Here is a 16,880-nt window from a genome sequence, read left to right on the forward strand (position 1 = left end):
AAGCCCACAACCACACTGTTTAGTCAACATGACCAAGCCATTAATTCGTTTGGAAACTCTATAACTTTGGTCATGCATCCCTTAATTATACAAAATACCATGAATATAGAGGCTGGAAATGCTGAAGACACATGCTTGGCATCTCCAAAGACGAAAAGTTAAAGTGCTTTAGGTATATTATTGTGAAAATTTGTGTTTTCTCTCACACAAACACAGTTTGTTCTGTGTATTTCAGTACTTCAACTTTTAATTTCAGATCACTACTATTTGTAGTTGTTCCTTCATATTTAATTCACTGCAGTTCATTCTGGTGATTCTGCTGGAATTCATAAATCGATGGGATGCTTGTAACAGTGTGGGTCCTCTTGCCTTCTCATAAAACAGAGACAGTCCCATAAGTTGGGGGGTTGCCTCTATTGGAACTGACAATTAGGACTGAATTGTAAAACAAGGAATCCCATTACCTGGGGTGAGAGTGGGGGCCAGAGCTTCTATGGACAAGATGCAAGGCCCTGGACCTTTACTGGTGGCAACTGATCAAGACGCCACCATCAGCAGCACCATCCAATTGACAATGATGACCTGCTTCCCAGAACTGCTAGTCTAGTCAAAGAAACACTGTAATCTTGACCGTGACCCTGTTAAAGGTAGCCATGAGTGAGGCTGCTGGTAGAGGGAGAAATGCAGTCTGTTTACCTGGTTCTGTTAAATGGTCAGACTGCGATGCAGCAGCCAGGAGATCACCTCCAGCATAGCAATCCCCTCAGAGAATACCAAAGAGAATTACACATAAACCAAACGTCACTTTTTACGGCACAAGCTGCACAATGGAATGTCTCATTTGTTCAGTGCACGTCAGTGAGTGGGTGAACAGATGGACGAAATATTTTTGCACCAACCTGTTCAGGGGATGTTTATTACTTATCCCGAGAACAGGTGGGCCTTGAAGTCAGGTCTCCTGGGTAATGTTTTGTGAATTAGGAAGTAAACGACTGAGTGAATGGACACATGACAGGGTGGATTAGTGGGCAGGTAAGTGAGGAGCATGGGTGAGGTGATTGGGTAAGTGAGGAGGGTGCGGTGAGTGAGTGAGTGAAGTGGGGTAAGTGAGGAAGGTGGGTGAGGTGAGCAGGTGAGTGAGGAACATGGGTGAGGATGGTGGATGAGGTCAGTGGATGAGTGACGAGGGTGAGTAAGTGGGTGAGTGAGGATGATTAAGTGGGTGGGCAGGTGTTAGGGGTGGTGTAAGGGGGTAGTCAGGAGGCGCTGGCTGCCTGGAAGGAGTGTGGGCCAATGGTGTGGGTGGACATGTCAGGTCAGAATGGGTAGGTGGCAGTAGGGGGCAAATCTGGTTAGGTGGTGGAGGGCAGTTGGGAGGTGGGGGTCAGTCAGTTTGGTCAAGGAAGTAATCAGGTCAGGGTTCTCAAGAGGTAGTTGTGGATAGGTATCAAGGTCTCTCGGTGTATAGCATCCAGTAAGAATAGGATTTTTCAGCGTAACATTTTCTTGGTAACTAGCCAGGTAGGTACATTGGAACTACCCAAAACTCAGGGTAAGAGAATGTTGCAAAGGGTCCTGGAGGGTCAGAGATATTGTCCTAGTTCTAACTGTCCGGGCAATCGTTGCACCGATCTACATTTCAGGACTTTTGCAGGTTTCCAAAGGTCTGGCAATCAGGCGCTGAGCACTTTCTAATCACAGCTCCCTGATCAGAGGGATGGTGATTGCCACCACAGAGGCCCTCCATGGAGCAGGCCTTTCACCCCATTCCCTGTCGGAATGCCATCAGCATTTACCTGCCATTGTTGCCAGCATTGGTAAAATGTAGGCAGGACATGACCCTTAAATGGGCACTGAATTGGCATAGCAGCTGCCGGTAAAGTTTCTGCCACTGCAGTAGAGGGAACAAATCAGGCTGTCTTCCTAAAGCCCTCCAACACATACTGATCAACTCTCCAGCGCGTTGGCCCGTTCTGGAAGGCTATTAAAATCCAAATCTTGTTCTCTGATTTCAGATAAAACAAGTACCAACAAACCCTCCTGGCAAGTTAAAAGAATGCAGAAGGTTCTGCCATTAGACACCAGAATTAGACTAAGTTGGAGTTAATTTTGTTATAAAACAAATGATTACACAGAAGCAGTGGATTCCAAACGAGATCCAGTGGTGTAGATGTAAATTATTCCACATTGTTGACTTATTAGCCTAGTGGAAGGCTTGGTCCATTTTGAGGGCCAGGTCTTATTAATGTTTGGTCCATGGAAAAAAACAGCATCCGCAGTTGATCAAGAAGAAAGTAGGAGGGAAGGGGTCTACTATGATAGCATCTCTGGTTGGTTTTATAGATCCCAGAGGAGCATTTGTGCTCCTCCTAGTCCCACAAAACTAAACCAAGGCTTACTTGTGGTCTGCTCTTTGGCAAGGCAGTCAGCTGGCATTGAGTGGTCTCACTGAGCCTGCTGGCACAGTGGTTAGCACTGCTGCCTCACAATGCCAGGGATGCAGATTCAATTCCAGCTTTGGTTATGTGTGTGGAGTTTGTGGATTCTCTTTATTTCTGCTGGGTATCTGGTTTCCTCCCATAGTTCAACGATGTGTTGGTTGGCTGGATTAGCTGGGTTACATGGACAGGGTAAGGGACTGGGAATGGATGGGATGCTCTTCAGAGGGTTGGTGCAGACTCAATGGGTTGAATGGCCTCTTTCCACAGCGTAGGGCTTCAAGGAACATATTCTGTGCTAGTAGCAGATGTTGATGGCAGTGAGATCCTTGTGTAACCCAATGTGAATATCAAAAGAGCTTGCTGGCCAAACTACTGCAGCGCTACATTCATATGGCATTATTGCTCCATTTCTACTGCCCAGGAACTTCCTCAAAGCTTCTCCTAATCCTTTGCCACGACTTCTTCAGAAGTGCAGCAGGTTTTAGACTTATATGGATAAATAGTGTTTACACTATAATTCAGCGACGTTAGATTTGAATTTAGTTGGGTTGGAAGTTTGCACATTTTCAAATATCTTGCATCAACAGTGAATAAATCTAAAATTAGAATGCCAAGATATGTCAGTATTGGCCACTCGAGATTCGTGCAAATTAATGTAAACTGGGATTTTAAACTTTATAGCAATTGCTTATCATACCTTTGTATCAGCCAATGAGACAGGAGAAACAATGTAGATTTATGACATGACCTTAAAGCATTTACTCACCAAACCAAATTGATTTACAAAACCCATTTAAAAAGAGTTTCCACAAACTGTAGCGAAGATCTGAGCAAGCTCCCACAATAAAAGGAAAATGATTTCTCCAGCAAGATGCCGTGTGTGTAGGATTGCTAGATAACACCAATTGATTATTTCTCTAACAAAGACAGTGAATAGAAGATAGTTACATAATACAAGAGATATCTGTAAAATCCATCCCAGTTACTAACAACAGTTCAATCTCCAGGCTGCAGTGATCAATCAGCTCCATTCTGAGGAAACAGTCATATTGTTTTATGGCACTAAGCTCACAGGCAAGAATTTTGCAAACTCCTGGAGTCAGGAATCACCAGAACTTTGGTCAGCTCACAGAGAATTACTGCAATCTTTCTGCAGGCAGGGAGGATTCAGTGATGCTCAGGTCATGACCCCTCATGCATTGATAATCCATTAATAAGGTCAGAAGACACATGACTCCAGGTTATAGTATAACGAGTTTATTTGAAATGACAAGCTTTCGGAGCACTGCTCTTTCTCATGACTTAACCTCATGAAGAGGCAGTGCTTTGAAAGCTTGTGATTTCAGATAAACCTGTTGGACTATAACCTGGTGTGGTGTGGCTTCTGAACTTGTCCACTCGAGTCCAACACTGGCACTTTCCTCATCATCGCATATTTTGATGGTGCTGGGACTAATTTTCCCCAAATTACTTGCATCATATTGGGAGAGATTGGGAAACGTGCTGAACTCTCGTCATGTTTAACAATTTGGAAATCTTGGCAGAAAATTGCTGAGGGGCTTTTAAACATTACAACGTGTTAAGTGTTAAATTGTTGGATGACTTCAGATGTCATTATTAGCCACTGTATTCAAAGTCGGATAAGGATATTTTTGAGTAATTAATTATACAGCCTCTGGATTGCTAATCCAATACAATGACCACTGTGCCTCCCAGTGGGTTGAAGGTTGATTAAGATATTAAAATTTATAAAATCTCAAACTCATCTGTTTTGCTGGAGGCAGAATTGGATGCTGGTGTGATCAACCCACCCATTCCCAATAGAGGACCTGGCCTATTAAATGCATGAATGAAACTGGCTGCCTCTGCTTTGCATCAAGCTGACTGGTTTTACCTCCAATTCTCAGGAGACCTAGCAGCTGAATGGAGGAGAACCTCTTGAAGAGGAAAGTAAGACCTTCTGCCAACTCCTTAGATTGAATCCCCAGCAGATTACTCGCTCCGTTGTGGACCACCTCCAGTAGGACTGGAGCAGGATTAGCCCACATCCTCGATCAGAGATCAGAACTTCCCATCCTAGCTTTGTGGACCGGACCACCAGCCTGAATGGAAACTCATGCTACACTAGCAACAGCAGCAGGTGAATGAGCTGCTCCTACAGCCTGCTATACAGTGCTCCTGCCTGACTGGAAGCTAGTGTGTCAACTACAAATGCCAAAGCAAAATACTGCAGATACTGGATATTGAAAATTTTGGAGTTACTCAAGAGGTCTTGTGGAGAGAGAAAACAACAAGAAAGAAATAACTTGTATTTGTGTAGCACCCTTAAAAACATTAGAACTTCTCACAGCATTTTATACCCAATGCTGTCACAGGATTAATCTAGGAAATGCAACCGCCAATACACACAGAACAAGGTCTGGCAAACAGCAAAGGGATAGTGATCGGATAACCTGCGTCTCTCAGAATGATTGCAAGTACTGAGATGTGATAATAAAGGAGAGTGTAGAAGTAGGTACACAACACAAAGGTAATCATGAGTGGAAGGGGTTCTGTGAAGTGATACTGGGGACAAACGTGGAGCAAAGAGCGGGATGGAGGAAAGGGGAATGTACAAGGGGAATGTACAAGTAGTTTGTGTTAGGAAAATGTGGAGTTGTCAGCTATTAACCAAAGTTATTCATAACATCCACTCATTTTCTCTAATAACCTCCCACGATTCGCATAGTCATCCCTGCACAATCGCCATACATTCAATCCTCTCTCTCCTAACTCCTTATTGCCTGTTTTCAGAAAATACAATATTATTGTTTTATTATTATTTTATAAGAAGGCCCCAAAGGGGTGGGAGATTTTGCATGTTTGCATTGTGAAGGCAGATTTCATCCAATTCCTTCTCCATCAGTCCTGTTTGTCATTCTACGTTTTTACATTGTCATCACCCCAAACATTTTTTTTTGTTATACGAGGTTTCCAGCTACCTACACGCAATATTTTAAAGAACAAAGAACAAAGAAACCTACAGCACAGGAACAGGCCCTTCAGCTCTCCAAGCCTGCGCCGATCGAGATCCTCTGTCTAACCTGTCATCTATTTTCTAAAGGTCTGTGTCCATTTGCTCCCTGCCCATCTGTGTATCTGTCCAAATATATCTTAAACGACGCTAACGTGTCTGCGTCTACCACCTCCGCTGGCAACGCGTTCCAGGCACCCACCACCCTCTGCGTAAAGAACTTTCCACGCATATCTCCCTTAAACTTTCCTCCTCTCACTTTGAACTCATGACCCCCTAGTAATTGAGTCCCCCACTCTGAGAAAAAGCTTTTTGCTATCCACCCTGTCTATACCCCTCATGACTTTGTAGACCTCAATCAGGTCCCCCCTCAATCTCCATCTTTCTAATGAAAATAATCCTAATCTCCTCAACCTTTCTTCATAGCTAGCACCCTCCATACCAGGCAACATCCTGACGAACCTCCTCTGCACCCTCTCCAAAGCATCCACATCCTTTTGGTAATGTGGTGACCAGAACTGTACACAGTACTCTAAATGTGGCCGAACCAAAGTCTTATACAACTGTAATATGACCTGCCAACTCTTGTACTCAATATCCCATCCGATGAAGGAAAGCATGCCATATGCCTTCTTGACCACCCTATTGACCTGCGTTGACACTTCCAGGGAACAATGGACCTGAACACCCAGATCTCTCTATTCATCAATTTTCCCTAGGACTTTTCCACTCACTGTATAATTCACCCTTGAATTAGATCTTCCAAAATGCATCACCTCACATTTGCCCGGATTGTACTCCATCTGCCATTTATCTGCCCAACCCTCCAGTCTATCTATATTCTGCTGTAATCTCTGACAGTCCCCTTCACTATCTGCTACTCCACCAATCTTCGTGTCATCTGCAAACTTGCTGAACAGACCACCTACACCTTCCTCCAAATCATTTACGTATATCACAAACAACAGTGGTCCCAGCACTGATCCCTGTGGGACACCATTAGTCACAGGTCTCCAATTGAGAAACTCCCTTCTACTACTACTCTCTGTCTCCTGTAGCCTAGCCAGTTTTTTATTCATCTAGCTAGCACATCCTGGACCCCATGTGACTTCACTTTCTCCATCAGCTTGCCACGGGGAACCGGATCAAACACCTTACTGAAGTCCATGTATACGACATCTACAGCCTTTCCCTCATCAATCAACTTTGTCACATCCTCAAAGAATTCTATTAAGTTGGTAAGACATGACGTTCCCTGCACAAAACCATGTTGCGTATCACTGATAAACCTATTTTCTTTCAAATGGGAATAGATCCTATCCCTCAGTATCTTCTTCTGTAGCTTCCCAACCACTGACGTCAGGCTCACCAGTCAATAATTACCTGGATTATCCTTGCTACCCTTCTTAAACAAGGGGACAACATTAGCAAGTCTCCAGTCCTCCGGGACCTCACCCGTGTCTAAGGATCTGCAAAGATATCTGTTAAGGCCCCGGCTATTTCCTCTCTCTCTTCCCTCAATAACCTAGGATAGATCCCATCCGGACCAGGGGACTTGTCCACCTTAATGTCTTTTAGGATACCCAACACTTCCTCCTTCCTTATGTCAACTTGACCTAGAGTAAGCAAACATCTATTCCTAACCTCAACATCTGTCATGCCCCTCTCCTTGGTGAATACCGATGCAAAGTACTCATTAAGAATGTCACCTATTTTCTCTGACTCAGCGCATAACTTTCCTTCTTCGTCCTTAAGTGGGCCAATCCTTTCTCTAGTTATCCTCTTGCTCTTTATATATGAATAAAAGGCTTTGGGATTTTCCTTAACCATGTTTGCCAGCTATACCTCATGTCTTCTCTTAGCCCTCTTAAAAGAAGCAGACTTCTGCTTGGTCTTCATGGAGACTTTTGAGTTGCTGCAAGGCCACTCACCTTCAAGAAAACATTAATCCCAATCTCTCACAATGATGCCCACATCATTGCTCCTAAGCTTGTATGTGTATTCAATGTGACTGGTCCTGTTAGCTTTTTGTTGATGGTGATTTTGATGATTCAGCAATAGAAATCCATTGAACTTCTTGATGGGAATGTTTACTATCTGGCATTCATTTGGCAAAATAACCATCTCTCACGCTCAATCCCTGTGGCTCAGTTTATAGCACTTTGTTTATTTCAAAAACATACCCTATTCATGAAAATGTCTTTTTTTATACATAATACATACATAAATGCAGTTCAGTTCTGTACAGTAGCATAGCAAGGAAACAAACAAGCGCCAGGGTCAGAATCTAAGCAAACAAACCAAAGGCATCTCCTCCTTGAACAAGACTACATCTGCATGCATTTGAGGCCCTTTAAGGGTCCAAAAACTGAATGTACTCCAGTTTAACTTCAGCAGGAGGACCTCAGACAATGACCTTTCCCCACTGGACCTTTGCAGCAGCTGCCCCAGGCTTTATGGCATCCCTCAGCACATCGTGCTATACCTTGGAAAGTGCCAGTATGCATCACTCAGTCAAGGTCAACTCTTTTTATCTCTAAACTATGATGTACAGGTTCAAATCTCATTCTAGTGTTTGGGTATGAGATTCTCAGCTGATAGTGCAGCAATGAAGGAGTGCTGCATTTTTGGAGTTACTGTCTTGCATATGAACTGTTAAGTCAAGGCTGCTTGAAAAGCTGCCTGCTCAGGTGGGTATAAAACAAACCATTTAAAAGCAGAGCAGGGAAGTCTTACCCAGCATTTGCCCCTCATTACACAGTCAACGTGATTGTTCTCACGCTGCTGTTCGCTATGGATAGGCTGTTACACTTGCTGCATCGCAACAGTGACTCCCTGAGCTGTATGTCCTTTTTGAGACATTCAGTGGTGTGAAATGTTACAAAAAACAATATCGCTTTTCTCTTTATCCTGTTGGTTGGCATGGACTGACTTGTTATTGAAAAGAGCTATGAATGAGCCTGAGCGTCGTGAGATTGTCAGCAAACAGGCCACTACTGCCACTCTCTGAAAAGATGATCACTAATGATGGGGTGAAGAGTAGTTTTCGAGACATTAACTTGAGGAATTCCTACAGCAATGGCCTGGCTCCACGATGATTCACCTCTGATAACCATAACCATTTTCCTTTGTATCTTCCACTGGAAGGTTATCCCTTTGACCTCCATTGACCTCAGTTTTTTTAAGGGCTATTTCAGATTATACCGGATCAAATGTTACTTTGATATCAAGAGCAGGCACTCTGATCTCTCCTCTGGAATTGTCTATTTACCCACAATTTATTTCACAGCAAGCAAAGTTGTGGTTTAAATAGATATTGCTTAGTTTAAATGGCAGAGTACAAATTCCGAATTACATTGTGTAATGTCATTACAGCAGATCATCTGATTTACTGCCAACATTGTCACTGCGCTACTGCTACTGATCTATTCAAAAGCGTCCCTCAGCTCAAGCAGACATTAATGTTATGAATCAGTCAGGTATTGCACTTTGCTTCAGTTGCAGCGTAACAATATGCTGCCTGCAGCTTCTGAGCTATAAAGTGAAACTGACAATCCAATACAGCCTGTAATAGTATCCCCAACAAAATTTTAAACTGAATGGCAGCAGTCTATGCTCACTTAAAGCAACAGGATTGTTGTCAGCTTTGAGCTGGAATTTGGTGGGAATTAACTTGGCTCCCAATCAGGAAGTTGTGAGTTTAAGCTTCACTCCAGTGATGTTTATATGTTAACTAACACTTCATAGCAGTACTGGGGGTGTACAGCACTTTCAGAGGTGTGCTGGTTAAGATCAGATCATAAACTAGGAAATTCCATGCTGTACATCTCTATGACTCTGTGACTCCAAGTGCCCTATCTGCCCTCTGATACCAATATCAACACTGCCATTGTGTTTGTCCCTGTATCCTAATGTTAGTACTCCAGCTAAAGTCAATTTTTCACCTGCACATCTGCCAATGTGGTATACTGCATCCACTGTACCCGGTGTGGCTTCCTCTACATTGGGGAAACCAAGCGGAGGCTTGGGGACCGCTTTGCAGAACACCTCCGCTCAGTTCGCAATAAACAACTGCACCTCCCAGTCGCAAACCATTTCCACTCCCCCTCCCATTCTTTAGATGACATGTCCATCATGGGCCTCCTGCAGTGCAACAATGATGCCACCCGAAGGTTGCAGGAACAGCAACTCATATTCCGCTTGGGAACCCTGCAGCCCAATGGTATCAATGTGGACTTCACCAGCTTCAAAATCTCACCTTCCCCCACCACATCCCAAAACCAGCCCAGTTCGTCCCCTCCCCCCACTGCATCCCAAAACCAGTCCAACCTGTCTCTGCTTCCCTAACCCGTTCTTCCTCTCACCCATCCCTTCCTCCCACCCCAAGCCGCACCTCCATCTCCTACCTACTAACCTCATCCCACCTCCTTGACCCGTCCGTCTTCCCTGGACTGACCTATCCCCTCCCTACCTCCCCACCTATACTCTCCTCTCCACCTATCTTCTTTTCTCTCCATCTTCGGTCCGCATCCCCCTCTCTCCCTATTTATTCCAGAACCCTCACCCCCTCCCCCTCTCTGATGAAGGGTGTAGGCCCGAAACGTCAGCTTTTGTGCTCCTGAGATGCTGCTGGGCCTGCTATGTTCATCCAGCCTCACATTTCATTATCTTGGATTCTCCAGCATCTGCAGTTCCCATTATCACTGATACAATTTTAAAATGCCTGCTACTTTGGTGAAGTTGCTGTGCATAAATTGACTGCTACAATGTAATTGTAATTACATTGCTCAGCTACTTTGTTCACTGTGAAGTCCTTTGGAATATACAAATACAAGCATTTTTCTTTAAAATGCTAATCCTCCTGCAAAATTGTGTATCACTGGCTGTGTTACTGCTATCATTATATGACAGGGCTTCACCAGGAGAAATGCTATTAAATAGCTGCTTCTCATATTCACAGCTTGATTTTTTTTGTGTGGTTATCATTTGTTTCACGTAAATGTAACGAGGTCAAGTATTTAAATAATGTCAGGAAACACAGCCTGGTTAATCTTTCTGCTTTACAATTCAAATTATTGTTTGCAATGTGCTAGTTTAAATGTGGGTTTATATGGGTTAACTAGAGCCAAGAATATCCAAGGTTTAGCAACTCTTATTGAATACATTATCACAGAATTGTTGCAGTGCAAGAGAAGGCGGTTTGGCCCAACCCGTTCGCAGTGACCTGCCAAATGAGCAACTCACCAAGTGCCATTCTCCCCTTGTTAGAGAAGTGTAATTGCCTATGGAAAGTCCCGATTTACCTTGCCTCCACTACATTCTCGATCAGTGCATTCCAAACCCTCACCGCAATCTGAGAAAAGGTTTTGCTTCTTTTTGCAGAGGGGGGAGGGGTATGGCGGTGGAGAGACGAATGCTGCAAGAGTAAAGGACAAGAAAGGGGACGCCTTTAAATATTTCCTTTGTTAAACAACCTGCGATGAAGCAAATTTAAACTAACTTATACAATGTAGTCAGAGGAAAATTGTTTAGAAAGGAGCGAAGACACGCCTTTAAGACCCCATGTCATTAACCATTTCACTTGTTTCGGTAACTTTTGTTTTCCCTCTATTCTTTTCCAACATTGTTGCCACTTTCGGGGACAGACATGTTTATTTAGATGTGTATCTTTTAAAAGACTGAGATCAAATCTGGGGCCTTCCTGTACTCTTAAGAGCATTCTGTCGACAGGCTTTCAGAGGGACTTCTTGTTGATGGAAGCGCTGCCAGGCCTGTTGTAACAGTGTACATTGGAATTACAGAGAAATTGATCCCTGGCCAAGAACTACAGGCTCGAAAGAAGTTAAAAGCAAGCCTGAGATTTGCTTTTTTAAAACCATCTTTGCATCTGAAAATGCAAATCAAAATTGTTGAAAAAAAAACACATCTTTGACCCCTTGATTTTACTCTCCTGCTAAAACACTTGGGCTGTAGCAGAGAATGTTATTAGTAGCAGTGGTGCGATCGAGAATGATCCGAACGGGTCCCAATAACTTGTCAGGCTTGGCAAAATACATTCACCCCGCGCACTGACAATCAACATCTTTACAACTCACATGAAATGTAAGGTGCACGGCGAACACTGAAAAGACCTGGATGTACAACAGACCGTCAGAAAGCGGGGAGGTTTGCATAGATTTTTAATGTGGATCAGCACAATATAGATATCATACTGCTCGCTTATGAACAAATGCGGAGACAGACATGAGTAGGCGATTTTATATACACTGCACTCTCCCAGCGCCTGTCATTACCTAGTGATCAGCTATTAATCACATACAGCAACAGCACACTTTTTTTTGCATATATTTCACTCTTTATTTCCAGGTTTTGTAGACCACTCTGCTGGAATATTCTCTCTCCCTCCCATTTGCAGCTTTATTGGCATGCGCTTCGAGTTATTTATTCAATCTTTTTGTTTTAGATTTTACACGTTGCTTTGGTTTATCAGCGGGACATCTGTTCGGCACGGGGGAAAGGAAGTGTCAACAACTGCAGATCTTAAACGATAATAATGTGAAATTTTCAATGTCACATCGAGGACGTTTTAACATTTTCCATGTTAAATAAGTTCTCACAAGCGCACTAAGCTATCAGCCCTGAACTCTAGCCAATTGCTGCTTTGTTTTGGAATTTTACACTGGCTTCTTCTCAGGTTAGAACAAAAAAGCAAAGTTGCGTGACGGGTCCCACCAAACTGCTGCCCTCGGAATCCTGCAAGATTGCACCTTTTGTTTTAAATGCTGTTTGAGCAGCCACATTTCTGTGAGATTATATCGTTCCCACAACCTCGTGCTGTATCAATTGTGAGTGCAGATTTCAGTTAATCGTCTCATATTTCACATGGTGGCAATCCTATCAAAGCAGGCGTTTCTAAGGACGCTTTTGTCCTGCCACATCTTCTGGACTTTAGTGGTACTGTCTTGAGCAAAAACATTGCATCAAAAGTTATTCAAACAATCTTATTTTCTTTCACATTAATAATACTAAGGGTGGTAAAATTATACCTTTCCAGAGAAGCGGTATGTCGACTTAATTTCTCATGCAATTCCAAATGAACTAAAAGAGACTCAAGACAGAATCAGCAAATAGGCAATGATGAGAAATTCATTTCGTATACAGCCCAGCTCCCGCGGATGTTTCTACTGTTCTTTTAAACAGGACACTCTATTCTTTATTCTTGCTTATAATCTTACACAGGACATTTTATTTCGACAGCCGACATAAAGTTCCTGACCTAAAACTCCTTTAGCTGACAGCACAGCTTAGAAGTCTATCACTTCGAACCAGGTTTCGCTATCTCTCTTTCTACAAAGGTGTTCAGATATCAAGCTCAGGACAGGGCTCGAGTTGCCCTGGTGTCTGGCGCCTCCTGGTGGAAGTGAGGAAAATGTCTTTGCCACTCTTTGTTATTCGACAATATTTATCTGGAAAGTCCATCGCTGCCTCTTAAAAGTTGTTAAACCTCTCGATCCAGACGTTCACTTAACGTGTTTTGTTAGAGAAAAATAAATGTTCTAAAATGCGTGCGTGTGAGTTGAGGGAAGAGATTGCTAGTTTTCCAATACGGAATGTGTCAACATAAATCTTGGCCTGTCCGAGTGAATGGTTTCTGTTTTCATGAACGATCACCGTTGAAATGGCAACATACGCGACATGTAGATTCGGCTACTCTCGAATGACTCTTAAGATACGGTAGCTGGAAAACTATAATTTAGCTATTTTTAAAACCACAACTTTCATATAGGTCTAGAATAAAATCTAAGTTAAAATTGGAGTTGTTTATCTTAAAGTACCATAGCTTCGATTACAGTGGTCATTAGAAAGCTCTAAAATGCCATTAAATGAGTATTCTCACTAAGACTGCATCTCAACATTTTCAAAAGTTTAAAAGATATTTCAGTGGTGACTGAACCTTCGAATTTGATGGACGGTCTATTTATTATATGTTTTCACTCACTGAAATAATCTAGATATTGCAATTATTTGCTATTCTATAATGTATCATATATAGCTTAAACATTTTTTAAAGCGGTACACAAAATCGTGTTAAAAGTTTGCTCAGCTCGGTTCTGTAGGTAAGAAGTGCACTTCCCTCGATTGTGTGTGTGTCAATCAGCAGACACCAGGAGAGCTGGTCTTCATCTCTCGGCAGCTACTGAACAAAACGCACTCAACATAATGCTACTGCAACACCAAGTGCAGTCTGGCAAAACTTCAAAGATCCTTCTATGTGCATTTGCACTATAACTTACATGTGGGGTCTTTGGCATTTCTTTAGTCCTAGTGACTGAAACATCTAAAGCTAGAACAGGCGAAGAAATCTTTGTCTGCATCTTGTCACTTAGACACTCAACTGGGAAGCAAATAATATGCAGCAACACTTCAAATCAACTGTTAAATGGGAGCTTAATCTGAATGTCACTCGATTCACAAATGTAAATTGGTTTATTCAAGACAACCCAGTCTCAGCACATAAGTGTGTGAAGGTGAAGAGTGCAGAATAAAGTACGTTGTTTGACATATTTGCTATAAATGTAACCAGTTATACTGTGTACAGCTATATTTCAACAAGGTTCGTTTATTATTTGTTTAAAATCTTTACACAGCATACCTCACTTTATCCAATGGACTCTCGTTAAAAATGAAGTGCTCATACTAATGCAAGAACCTAAATACTGAAAAGCAAAATATCATTGAACTGGTGCAAAATGTGATATACCACGAGGCAAAAATAATGAAGTGTACAGAAGAGTGTGACAGTCGAAATGAATGGTAATATTCTGGGCTGCGCGGCCTACAAAACTGAACATGCATTGAGCTGGGATATCACATTGTGGTCCTCGAACAAACTTTGTCTCGCGTCCTACCACATATAATAAACAAAAGTTTATAAAAGCGCCTCTAAAATAAGAAACACTCCCAATGAATTTCTCATGAGCGCAATCTGACAAGAATGGCCATAAATCCAAACGGCAACATTCAACACTGCAACAGAAAGTGAACAAAAAATTCGCCTGCAGGGAAGAAATTGTTACATGTGGACACATGCTAGTGTCCTCTTTATAAAATTAACTGGTCAATGAAAAATGAGCGAATAGGCATCTATAAATCTGTAGCCACCGAAACCTCCATTCAATTCGAGGGGATCGCTGGCAAATGTAGTAATAAGAAAAAAAGTGGACGAATCATTCAATTCTGTTACTGACGATTGTTTTGTAATATATGGGGAAAAAACACCCTTGTGGAGTTTTGTAGAATCAACACGTTACAGCTGATAGAGTTAGAATCACTGGAGAAAGATTAAAACATCTGAAAGGCAAACAAAAGGTGTTGGTTATATTTTGGCAGTGAAGTCAGCAACAGCAAACGGAAATGTCAGACTTCTTCAAAAAATTGATGTTCAATAGGATTTGCAATAAACATAATTGAGTTTAAAAAATAAAACAGATATGTACTCTGTTCTGCATTTCATAGCCTGTGGGTGGAATGAAATATATTCTCCGGGGACTTTTTAATTTGTGAAGCCAAGTTATTTGGCTAAATAATAGAAAGGAACAATATTACAACACAGCAATGCGACTTTTTAAAATGTCAGGTTTTTTTTTACATAAGTTTTATGAAGCTATAAATTTATTTCTCATGTATTGGAATATTAGTCTGGGGAACTCATTGTCTATTGCGGTTCATGGAAGCGGAAAGGCCAGAAAAACTTAATCCAACGCAGGCTTTTCAATGCCCCAATTTAACTGATCTACAGTATTTTGCAAAGCAGCCTCTTATTCTGACCTTTAAAAATAATAAGTTGATGCTTCAAGCGTCTTCCTGTCATTTTTAAAGTTTCCTGAATAATTCTCATATTTTAAGATTTAAAAACGGACCGCAAATTACTTTAAGATTATTTTATGCAATAAGCGATTACGGTTGTTGCGCATCGATTAAGTCTGTGATTTCCTCTGCACTCGGGTAAGAACCGCGGCTTGCTCTTTCGCTGAAGCGCTCCTCGCGGTTCGACCAAACAACGCAAGGCTTTCTGCAAAACTGGTTTTGGACGCTGAGTGGCGCTCGAGTTCACCAGCACGTCTGCGTGCCGGGGGGCGGTGCAAGGTGGAAGAAACCGCGCCCCTGACTGTGACGTTGTTTTGGTTGACCAATCCGGATAGGGTGGTGACGTTGAACTTTGCGAGTGGCTGGTCGTTTAACAAGGAGGTGGGGCGTCCGAACACGTGATCTCGGGTCCACTTCCGCCTGTGACGTTGGGAAACGTGAAGGATCAGTGGAGGAGGGTGCAAAACGTAGAAATAGAAATTGCAGCAGCTTGGTTCCTTCTCACTTCGGGGAATCAGAGTCTAATTTAATAACTTCATGGTAAATTTTGCAATGGAAATTTATCTGGATTAAACTGGTTAGCTAGTGACAGACTTTTAAGCCTAGGAGGGAATATGGAGCTGGTTTTTAAAATGCAGAAAAGAATGATTACAGTGTGATTAAAAGGCGCTAATTTTTACATTGCACAGTGTTCCTTCTTCGAAACAAAATTTGAACTAAAAGATATGCATTACCTGCTAAACAGATCTTTATAATCTCCACAGTAACGTTTTGTTTGCAAATAGTTATTTCATGTAAATCAACTACAGAGCTGAATTGACAGGTGGGCGGGGCATGTCCTGTCCTTATGGGATAGGGATAAAGCCACAGTACGGCACTGCCTGTTGGTGTTAATATAAAAAGAAGACATATATCACCTGACAATGTACTTATTGACAAGCATAGCTCGAAGATTTGGCTACAGCTCCCACATTTGTTCAATGTATGAGTCGCTCATGATTTGCATAATGCAGATTCTCCATCACCGAGCAAATTCTTATCACCGCGCTCGTCCTTTGCGTCTCCGTAAGGCGCCGAATTAAGTCAACGCTGAAACATCTCCAACAACATCCTACAGATTGCTCCGCGTAATCTCTAAAGTGCCATTGCCGCAACTGATATTCTAAAACAATAATTAAACCTCAAATCCGCTATATGGCAATCAAGGCAATCTATTAAAGAATCTTAAACTGACAGTCCTCGGTTGCGTAGCCAGCAGCGATCCGCCGTGATGGAAGCTCCTCGATACAAACTATCAAAGCGCGGGAGTGGCCGGTGCCAGTTTAATAACGGGGCTACCCTGAATCTGATAGAGGGCTGGGGGCATCCGGCAGCTACATCACCTGTGTGATTTACATTTGCACATCCTCAGCTCCTGAGAACATTTAGCAAAGCATTTGTCATTGGTTGATGAGATCAGAGAAAATTCACCAATCATTGTTACATCGTTTAACCTACGAGGGACATTGGACTGTGTTCCAATCTTCGAGCACCGATGGATGATTCTTGTTGATAGCCCT

The 16,880-nt window shown here is 42.4% G+C and overlaps 1 long non-coding RNA gene across 1 annotated transcript in view; it reads right to left on the reverse strand.

Moving 5' to 3' along the window:
* LOC125460729 (uncharacterized) overlaps positions 1-11,664 on the reverse strand; it is a 142,587-nt gene extending 130,923 nt beyond the window's left edge. Inside the window, exons 1-2 of the long non-coding RNA XR_007249328.1 lie at positions 11,550-11,664; positions 10,699-10,870 (exon numbers count right to left, since the gene is read on the reverse strand). This is a non-coding gene — a long non-coding RNA (uncharacterized LOC125460729). The remainder of the gene's footprint in view (positions 1-10,698; positions 10,871-11,549) is intronic.
* Positions 11,665-16,880: the final 5,216 nt, after the last annotated feature.

This window comes from Stegostoma tigrinum, chromosome 2, assembly GCF_030684315.1.
Source record: "Stegostoma tigrinum isolate sSteTig4 chromosome 2, sSteTig4.hap1, whole genome shotgun sequence".
Taxonomy (NCBI): Eukaryota; Metazoa; Chordata; class Chondrichthyes; order Orectolobiformes; family Stegostomatidae; genus Stegostoma; species Stegostoma tigrinum.